This window comes from Leopardus geoffroyi, chromosome D1 (assembly GCF_018350155.1).
Source record: "Leopardus geoffroyi isolate Oge1 chromosome D1, O.geoffroyi_Oge1_pat1.0, whole genome shotgun sequence".
Lineage (NCBI taxonomy): Eukaryota > Metazoa > Chordata > Mammalia > Carnivora > Felidae > Leopardus > Leopardus geoffroyi.
In genome coordinates, this window is record NC_059329.1 from 79,086,135 (window position 1) to 79,096,448 (window position 10,314).

General features: G+C 34.7%; 1 pseudogene; it reads right to left on the reverse strand.

Moving 5' to 3' along the window:
• Positions 1–9,221: 9,221 nt before the first annotated feature.
• On the reverse strand, positions 9,222–9,833 carry LOC123602593 (annotated as a pseudogene).
• Positions 9,834–10,314: the final 481 nt, after the last annotated feature.

A 10,314-nucleotide genomic window follows, 5' to 3' on the forward strand; every position in this document is an offset into this window, starting at 1 on the left:
TATCGTCTTCCATCCCTGGGAGGAAATTTGAAAATGAACATGGGGCTCCCAATGTTTCATTTTGCAAAAGAAGTTATGATTTAATTGGCTTTAACAGAAGGCCACTCTTCTCCCTCTCTTCTTCCTCCTATCCCAGTCCTTCGTTTCCTTCTAGAGTTCCTATACACATAGAGTTATGATGCACAGATTCAGACAAGAACCATTTGCAAACACTGCTGTAGCACTAGGTGGCAAATTCATTTTCCTGACACTAAAATTGCTTAGCTCTTCAGTGGTCACTTATAACAGGCAGTTTTGTAGTTCAAAGAACTTCTTGTAACCTAAGTTCTATGTAAAGCAATATCTGTGCTTAGCCAGTATTGAATTCTTTTCAGATTTGGGGGAATGTGAGATTGAGGATCCTGATTCAAAAGCATATTATATTACATAGCATTTGCTGGTTTTGATTTAGTAGGTCAAAACATCAGCATTGTTTTAAAGTAAAGAAATATGTTAACTGCAATTAGAAAAATTATAGTCATTGTATAATAATACAATGACCGGGGTTAAAGGTCTTAATTTAAGTATGAAATCTTATGTAATTTTAAGGTTTTGCCCAATCCTACCTTTTCATGAACAATTTTAGTAGCTGAAGCCCTATTGCACTCATTAGTCTATAATTTTTCCCATATTAAACATACATTAGGGCCCCGGTGAGACTTTCTTTGTTGTCCTGCAGGCAAACTCAATATTCAGCTTTCAGCAAAAGCCAAGCATTTTGCTTTTTTTGAAGGGGTAAATCCCATAGAGATGAGAAAGCTATTTAATCTTGACAATTGGCTGTTCCCCTCAGGAGGTGGCAGGTAAATTCAGTAAAAGGCAATTTAATGACATGAATAATGTAACCAAGATAGAAACTCATTTAAAGTGTGCACAAATAACCACGGTCAAAGAAAGTAAACATGTGTTGGTTTAATAGATGCAGCAGAGAATTACTGAACTTTTTAAAAGAACTTCATTCTGAAGAAGTATTAAATTGCTATTTCAAGGCAGCCAGTAATTTACTTAGCAAGGAAAAAAAAGTTTAGATATTCAAAGAAAAAGTAATATGAAGTGTTCTTTAGTTCTCGGTGGAAAAGGACCGGTGGGGTGCTTGAGGATGCTTGTGTTTTATTCTGTGCAACTTTTTTGTTCCTTTATGCTGTGTTTCTACTGTTTGTTTCTTTGGTTTCATAAGTATTAAATGACTTGTTAGGGAAGGAGTGAAATTCTACCAACTTTTGGTAATTTTTGCATCAAGCAAGTGACTTTAGCAGATGAGTGATTGTAGCCCTCTCAGTCGGGGACACTTTAAGCATCTCTCATGGGCCCTCAGATCCTTAGCAGTCATACCACACATTTATTTGTGTTCTGTTTTTTTTAAGGTTTTTAAATGCTTATTTATTTTTGAGAGAGAGAGACAGAGGAGAAAGAGAGTGCAGGGAAGAGACAGAGAGAGAGAGAGAGGAAGGCAGAGGATCTGAAGCAGGCTCCATGCTGACAGCACAGAGCCCGATGTGGGGCTCCAACTCACCAATTCCAAGATCATGACCTGAGCCGAAGTCAGATGCTTCGCCGATTGAGCCATGTGGGAACCCTTGTTAGTATTCTATTTTAAGGACATGTTATATGTTGGTGATATCTCAGGCTTCTCTTTTGCCTTTCCTTAATCTAACCTTAATATCAAGCAAATGAATTTGAGGTTGCAGCCAGTCCAATTTAATGTCTCTGAAATACTCTCAAAGAAATGTGAGCTAGTTTTACATAGTTCTCTTCACAAAATAAGGTTTCCACACATCACTTCAAGTGAATCTATACACATTCATTTATTTGTGATCCGTTTTATACTATTCTGAAGAGTCAGGTTATGGAAGTTTATTTTTCCTATATTTAGAAGACATTAATATGCCAGTGAGGTTTCTTTTGGGGGTGGGAGGGTTACTTTCCTGGACAAAGAATGTAAAATGTTCCTAGGAATATGCATTTTCCCTTTACCACTAATCTTTCATCTCTGCCAACTAAAGTGCTGGAGATATTGTTTTGTTTGGTATTATTTTAAGAAAAAAAAACGGAAGCAAATTAGATTTCACATAAAAACTTTGAGTAGCTAATAACCAGTCCAGTGTTTGTTTTGTTTTTGTTCTGTAAAGCTGAAAAGTAACACATTTATATAAAAGGTTTATCATTTTCCTGGAAAAGTTTAACATGGAAGAATATGCAATGGGAGAAACCCATAGAACTACCTTGCTCTCCCTCATGTCATCAAAACAGGCACATCATCTTTGGTGTAGCCGCCTTTAAATTGTGTCAAAACACATATCATCTTATATCAGAAAATATAGATTTGGGCATGAATATCAATATGTTTTATGAAATTAATTCTAGAGACTCTGTCAAGCATCTATGTCAAATTGTTGGGTGTTTTTCCATTTTCCCAAAAGTCAAAAATCAGAAACATGCATCTGATCATATGAATTAAAGATAATATAGCCCGGACAATGTTAAGTGTATTGTAAGCAATCCCAGACATGTGAAGTAAGTAGAAGCTTCCCCCATTAGGCAGAAAGTCTTTTGAGGGCAGGGTGTAAGTCACGATTCTTAATGCCCCGCATGCCTCATTTGCAAGAGTCTGACACTTGTGCTATATATATATATATATATATATATATATATATATATACACACATATATATATATATATATATATATATATATATGAGAAAACAATCAGAATTTTTTGTATCTCAGGTGACCTCTAAGCACTATTCCTACTTTTATAAAATTCTGTGTCTTTCGGTGTTTATAGAATACATTGGGAGAATGTGATCTGTGTGGTAGAGTCCCATAAGTCTTATGATCATACTTTTGACAAGAAATTCCTTTTCAGTTGTATTTCTAGTTTTAGTCCTACTCATATAATTATGATAATTTTCAAACAAATTATACGAGGTAAAATTATTCCAGATTTCTGACCTCAAGGGGGAGACAAACACATATGTTTACAATATCCTGCTTACTCCTACTCGCCTAAGAATTACTTCGTTTTTATCCATCATATTCTCTCTCTCTACCTATCTCTCTCTGTCTTTTTCTCTGTGAGTCACACACATACACACACATAATGAAACTTACTTCCTACATTGTTTCTTTCACCCATGTAATAACTTTTAACTGGACACATCTTTCTGTGCTACTGAGGTAAGGAAGCTGAAGGGACTCCATTTTAGAAAGGTTCCATCTCTACTGTTTTTCTATTAGGCCCCATTTACTCATGTTCTATATTTTGCATCTGAATAAGCCAAAAAAAAGCTATGTTTCCACTCCAAGGGGAAAGCAAGACGTTAACTATTCTCCAAGTTTTGTTCTAGGGCCTCAAACACCTGATAACATCCAAGAGCCAGATCCCAAACATGTTCCAAGACATTAGCTTCAAGCAAACCTCAGATGATGTTGGCATCATTACCCCAAAATAACACCTACTATTCACCTGTCACTCACCTTGGATCAGACCCTACCCTGGATTACCAAAAGAACATGTACCCTAGACCCCTTTCTAATATAAACCCCCAGCCCCAAGCGATGGAGAGACTCACTCTCCTTTTTCCTTTCTGGGACTCCCAGTTACTCCATTTCCTATACTCTATCACTTATACTATTTAATAAACTCTGCTTTCACTTTTTCTGGTTTGTGTTTGATTTCTATCCTGTGTGAAGCCATGGACCCTCTTGACTGGTCTTTCAGGACACCCCCAGGTTCTTGGACTCAGCCTGCCTACTCCATCCAATTATACTTCATCTTTCTTTCAAGGCAAATGATTGTCTCTAAGAAGTGTCTCCCTGATCAGCTTTCAGCCAACATCAAGTTATAGAGTGAATCTGCCATACACCTCCTATTTATTCTAATATTAAACTCTTCAGTTTATATATTTCTCATATAATTCTATTTACTCTTGTATATAAACTCTTCACGAGATATAATTCTGGTCTGTACAATATGTCCTAGTGAACCATACCTTATGTTAATCAACCTCTTCAAATATACAACCCTAAGAAATGAGTTCCTTTGGTTTTAAAGAATCATTTAATTTTCAGAACACTATATATATATATATATATATATATATATATATATTCAGAATACTACATATATGTATATATATGTATATATATATAAAGTATAAAGACAAAAATTAAAGACTCCTATAATCCTAGTACTTTAACAGTTTCCATTTTTTTTAATCAGTTCATAATAAGGAGATCAATATATAATTAAAGTTGAATAACGATTTGTGATTAGATCAGTTCACTTAACAAGTTGCAAATGCCTTGATATAAATCAAACTCTGAATTTAGATTAATTCTAAAAGCTGATTACTTTCTAACTTTGATAGTTCATGTTTAATAAGACATTACAATGCAGATTTTGATAATGTTACTTAACCTATTAGATTGGCACATTTAGATTATTTACTTCTTTGCAACTAAGGATCAGGGTAATAAGGATTTACAAGTAAATTAACCAACGGAAATAACGTATTATCTTCATAGCTTAAATGAGGTTTAACCTAATTTCTCTGAGTGGGTAATTTTTAGTTGACGTCATTCTAAGTATATGCCTGCATCAAAACTTAGTAATATAGTGACTCTGATCTTAATAAAGTATCTCTAATCTTGGATTTTAGAAGCAGTGCAGTGCAGGAGAAAACATTAGCTAGAGATGCAACTACTATTTATAGGTGTGTTTTGTTTAAACAATGTAAGTTGAAGATTTTGAGATGTATTCTGTTTGTGTGAAAACTGCTCAAAATGCTCCATGTTAGGTGAGGCAAATGGAGAAAAACGGGTTGAATTGATTTTTTTTTTTTTTGTTGCTAGTATGACAGGAATGAGACAATTTAATTTACCCTAAACAAAACTGTTGGATACATACTTATATGGAATAAGAGTCTGGCTCTCAAATTAATGATTTGGATTCTGGAAGTGCTTCAGGAGTTAAGCTGGACATTTTCATCATTTTCTGCCAAGTGATGGAGATTTTAATTGCTACATTTCATTTGGGAAAAGAATACAATAAAGAATATTTCAAAATAAAACATAGTTATTAGAGGCCACACACTGTAATTTCAGGCAGGACTTTTGGCCTCCTGCAGTGACCACACAATGTGATGGCTTGAGACTGGATGCACCAGGCATGGCCCAACTCGAAGGTCCTCTTCTATAGAAAGATTCTACCCTATCAACTATTGTGACATTGAGTTTAAAGCTTATCTATTTTTTTCTTTTCATTTCAATTCAGAGGTTGATCCTTTTATATAGACTCTAAGTAACTAAAGAAGAAATGATAATCTATCTTGTTCCTGAGATCTACTGTACACAATAGCAACAATACATTTATTGAGCAGAAAATAGCATAGTTGGCACTTTATTCCATTAACCGCTTCATATTCGTTGGTTTATCATCCAGGGAAGAAGCAAGCCATCAACTGACACCACAGCTTCAAAATGAAATCAATCCACCATATTAGCTATAAGAATAGTACTGAAAAGCAATTTTTGAGGTTAAAAGGCTAAGCAGCAATAGGTTCGGCTTGTGAGAAGGATATGAAGGCTGGCCTCAAATATCATGCAATGGAAATGTATTCTTTGTTAGTTTGCAGAACCAGAAAGGAAGCATTTCACCGTTTTGTTGTGTTCTAATGTTAAGATCTCAAAGATCATTCAGTTTTAAGCATTTGAACCTCTGTAAACTAGTTTACAAAGCTCATGAGGTAAGCTATCAGTCATGGAGCAGAGACAATTAAGGCAACCTTAAAAAATGTGCAGAATCTTCCTGACTTTGTTCAACTGAAAGAATCCATCTCTTAGCTTTCAAGATTTTTATGAAGCTCCCATGAATAATAATCTTTGCTTCAGGGAAAGTGTCCAAAAGTCTTGTTAAATCAAACTCACTCTTGATTTGAAAGAGACAATTATAATGATGTCATCTCCTGAATTATCTTAAATAAATTTAGAATCTGAAGGAACCATAATGATTAGTGAGCTCATACAGATTAAGGACATCTGCAAATATCAGCAAGGACATCCCCTCCCGTTCTTCATCACCCAGGCAATGCTCATTCTGCACAGAGTAATTCAACAAGTATTTTTATTTTTTTTGTACTTCATCTTGTCCCTAAAATTATGTATTTTTATATTATAGTTGATGACTTCTGTAGTAGATGAGCAAAGGCATAGATAGATGATAGATAGAAAAAGTTTGCTGGATGTGGTTCCTAAAATAATCTTTAAAAATTATGGTGGCCCTACAAAGACAAAAACATTCCAGCTCTCATGCAATTAAAATCATTACTATCTTCTTGATAAAATTTAGACTCACTTTCCTTAATGTTGTGCTATGAAGTCTGGCTTTGCAATTTAAAATCCAGAGTTATTTTAATATGGAAAGTTTAGTGAGTATTATATTGGTATTTCCTTTTATTTTGAGTTTTATTTCTTTGATTTTCAAGCATCCAAACACACACACACACACACACACACACACACACACACACACATATACACACACACCTACACACATGTGCACTGGTCTTTTGCCCTGTTGTTTGACATATATTTCTCCTTATGATTTTTAGTTTATATTTTTATTTTTTGAAATTTTTGTAACTTTTTTTCAGTATTGAGAGACAGGGCATGAGTCAGGGAGGGGCAGAGAGAGCAGGAAACAGAATCCCAAGCAGGCTCCAGGCTCTCAGCTGTCAGCACAGAGCCTGATGCAAGGCTTGAACTCATGAGCAGTGAGATCATGACCTGAGCTGAAGTCGCCCGCTCAACCAACTGAGCCACCCAGGTACCCCTATAGTTTTCTTCTTAATTACTCAGGTTTCAATGAATATTTCACATATTTAACACTTAGCACATTGATTTATAATAATTATAATAAAGTCTTTTCATAAATGTATGAAATTGGATTATTTACTGAGAGTTACCTTTTTTTACATGAGGACAATTCAATAGTAAAAATGCCATTTTTCTCTTATTTTCAAGAGTCTATAGATTGAAATACCGAGCATTTTCTTATCTTTTAGCTTTATTCATTTGTCTACATTTTTCTTTTTAAAAAAAATTTTTTTTCCAACGTTTATTTATTTTTGGGGCAGAGAGAGACAGAGCATGAACGGGGGAGGTGCAGAGAGAGAGGGAGACACAGAATCGGAAACAGGCTCCAGGCTCTGAGCTATCAGCCCAGAGCCTGACGCGGGGCTCGAACTCACGGACTGTGAGATCGTGACCTGGCTGAAGTTGGACGCCTAACCGACTGCGCCACCCAGGCGCACCCTGTCTACATTTTTCTTAATCCCACTGAGTGAAAGGATTCAGTTCTAGTGATGTCTGATTCCAAGTTGATGCGTAATTGCTACCTTCCTACCATTATACAAAGAATTATATTGTTTACATTTCAGCACTCATTCATTTAACTGAAATACCTTAAAAATTACACTTGACTGAAATGAACCATTTTGACACCTGAAAGTTTTCATATATGTTAAGTCCTATTCTTTCCTTGAGTCTTTTATCTTTATATTTCTTGAGTCTAAGAATTGGTGACCTTAGCAATGCCTCAAGTTAGGTTCTCCTCCAAACCTTTATTAGCTTAATAGATTTCAATTTTATAAAATCCACTCAAGATCCCATTTCCTTTTTACAATATTCTTACTGATTTCTGATAATATTCAGAACGTTATCTGCTTTTCTTCCATGTTATATTTTCTGATACATATATTTAACTTCAAATATAGGAGATTTCTTCTACTAATCAGTAACGTAAATTATGGCCTTTTGATCCTGATTTCAGACTACTAGAACATTACATAAAGAAGCAAGTATAAGAAGACTTGCTCGCACATATACACATGCATGTGGGTACCATTAATGCTTATGGCAAGCAGTGGGCCAACTTAGAAAAAAAATAAGCATAAACAAACAAACAAACAGGAATAGTTTAAATAGTACGGAATTTTAGGCAGTATTACAAATGATGATTTGTACTGAAATGAGACTCCACAGTTTGAAGCTATGTAAACATAGAAAAACATCTGTTTGACATATTTTATTGAGCATTAAAATGGTATATTACAAAAATATACATAAAGCATGCTCATAAATATAAAAAATCCAGAATTGCATTTATATTATTATATATTTCAATTGTATAAATACAATAAACTTGCATTTATACATAACATAAATAATAAAGTTAAAAATAATTTTCTTTCATTGTATAAAGCTTGGATTATACAGAAAAATTCATATAATAAAATTGAAAGTAACCATAATATCTAATGGCACAAGATCTTTTTTGAGTTTTATCAAAAAATTTTATTCTAGATTTTTAATTTTTTCAAAGAATTTCAAAATAAAGAAACAAGAAACACTTAATCAAGTAGGTCTTTCTGGAAAAAAGTCTAAGTTAATGTAGCAATTTCACCTTAATTTTTGAGCAACTATGCCAAGAATTCTAATTGCTAGCTTCTGAGTACCACATTTGACATTATGTGTTTACCAATTCTTATTTAAATGCTCTTTGTACATGACCAGCTCAGCACACTGCCCTGTCACCTACACATCTGATGGCTGTTCTTCCTGTTGGCCCACAATTACTTAATCGATTAGGTTGTTTCTTGCGTAGGATTTTCCCATATATGGATTATCTTGCAGATTTTTCATCTGGTTTTGGATGTGGAAATTTCCATATATTTTTCATTACATCCTGGGAAATTAGTCACAAATTCCAAAAGTGATTTTTGTTCTTCGTCTATGTTAAACAGCTGTTTCTTTTCAGTTAAATTCTCTTTGTTGGGTGTGCGTGCGTGTGTGTGTGTGTGTGTGTAAGAAAGAGAGAGAGAGAGAGATTATTGCTTGCCTCCTTATTTTAGTTTAGTTTAGCTTTCCAAAGATTTATTGAAGCAGAAATGAGTTGGTCAGATACTTGTTGGAAAAAATTAGTTTTCATGGTATTCAAAAATACTTTTTAAAAAGCATTCCAGCACAAGTTTTCTTCATAAAGTAGATTATGTTGTAAACTTTTTTCTCAATCTTTTAGGAGTGTTGATAACTAGAGGCTATTTCTATTCCAAATCTATCTTGCGCTCCTGAAAAATTGCAGAAATGCTCCTGAAAGCTGTTTCTTTAAGATAGGGATTTCCTTTTTATTCTTGCTGGTTATATATTGCTGCACCAGGTGTGTGCAATTTTCACTCAAGGTCATCATGATTCTGGGAAATTTCATTGATAACCTGTACATCTCTAGTTTCAACCATCATAATCAGAAGGGTACTTTTTGAGAGAGTGTCAACCACAAAGAGTGAATCCAGATCAGTTTCCCTCAGGTTCAAGGAAGAAAAGTTTGGAAGGGGCAGAGCAACCCTGCTCTCCTCACCTTCCAGCAGTTTCTTATAGTTAGCAGTTTCAATGTCAAGAGCCATCTTAACATTCAGTAGGTCCTGGTATACCTGAAGGTGATGAGCCATTTCTTCCTTCTTGTTCTGAATCTCACCCTGCAGGTGGCCAATAGTGTCTTGGTAGTTAGCAACTTCAACAGCAAAGTTCTCTTCTGTTTCATGTATCTGGCATTCAGAGACTCACTAGTTCCTTTGAGTACATCTACTTCACAGGTGAGGGACTGCACCTGTCTCTGGTACTGATTTGACTCCTGCTTCACCTGGCTCAGGGCATCATTACTTAGGTTAGCGATCCCAGAGGTTAGCAAACTTGAACTTGTACTATTCTGCAGTTGCCTGAAGGTTCTTGGCAGCCATGCTTTCATGCGTACATATATTTCATACATACAGCAGGTGTACATCATGTAGGGCTTGCCTACTTATTTTAAAATTAGTTTCACTTATAATGAAAATTCTGAGATCTCAATTTATTTTCTTTCCAAACACTTTTCTCTCTTTTGTTGATATTCTTTTAGAAGGACATACCTGGAATTTTACATAAATATTCGTTGTCTCAACAAGTTCTAGCTGAACACTATCATGTATTTCAGTCACCTAACCATCATACCTTTGTGTTGCCAGGGCATTTCATGAGGGCTTCTTTTAATATTTGTTTAAACAATAACTTTTTGTTAGTTATAGTTTCATTACTGATGTTGCCAGCTGTCTATGGTTATTTTTTCAAGTGTATTCCCTCACTCTTGGTTTGTGTATATGTGAAACCTTGTTTAATAAAAGCCACATTGTAGGAATTAGGATTATTATGAGATATGTGTATGGCACTGAATCTATATAGTTC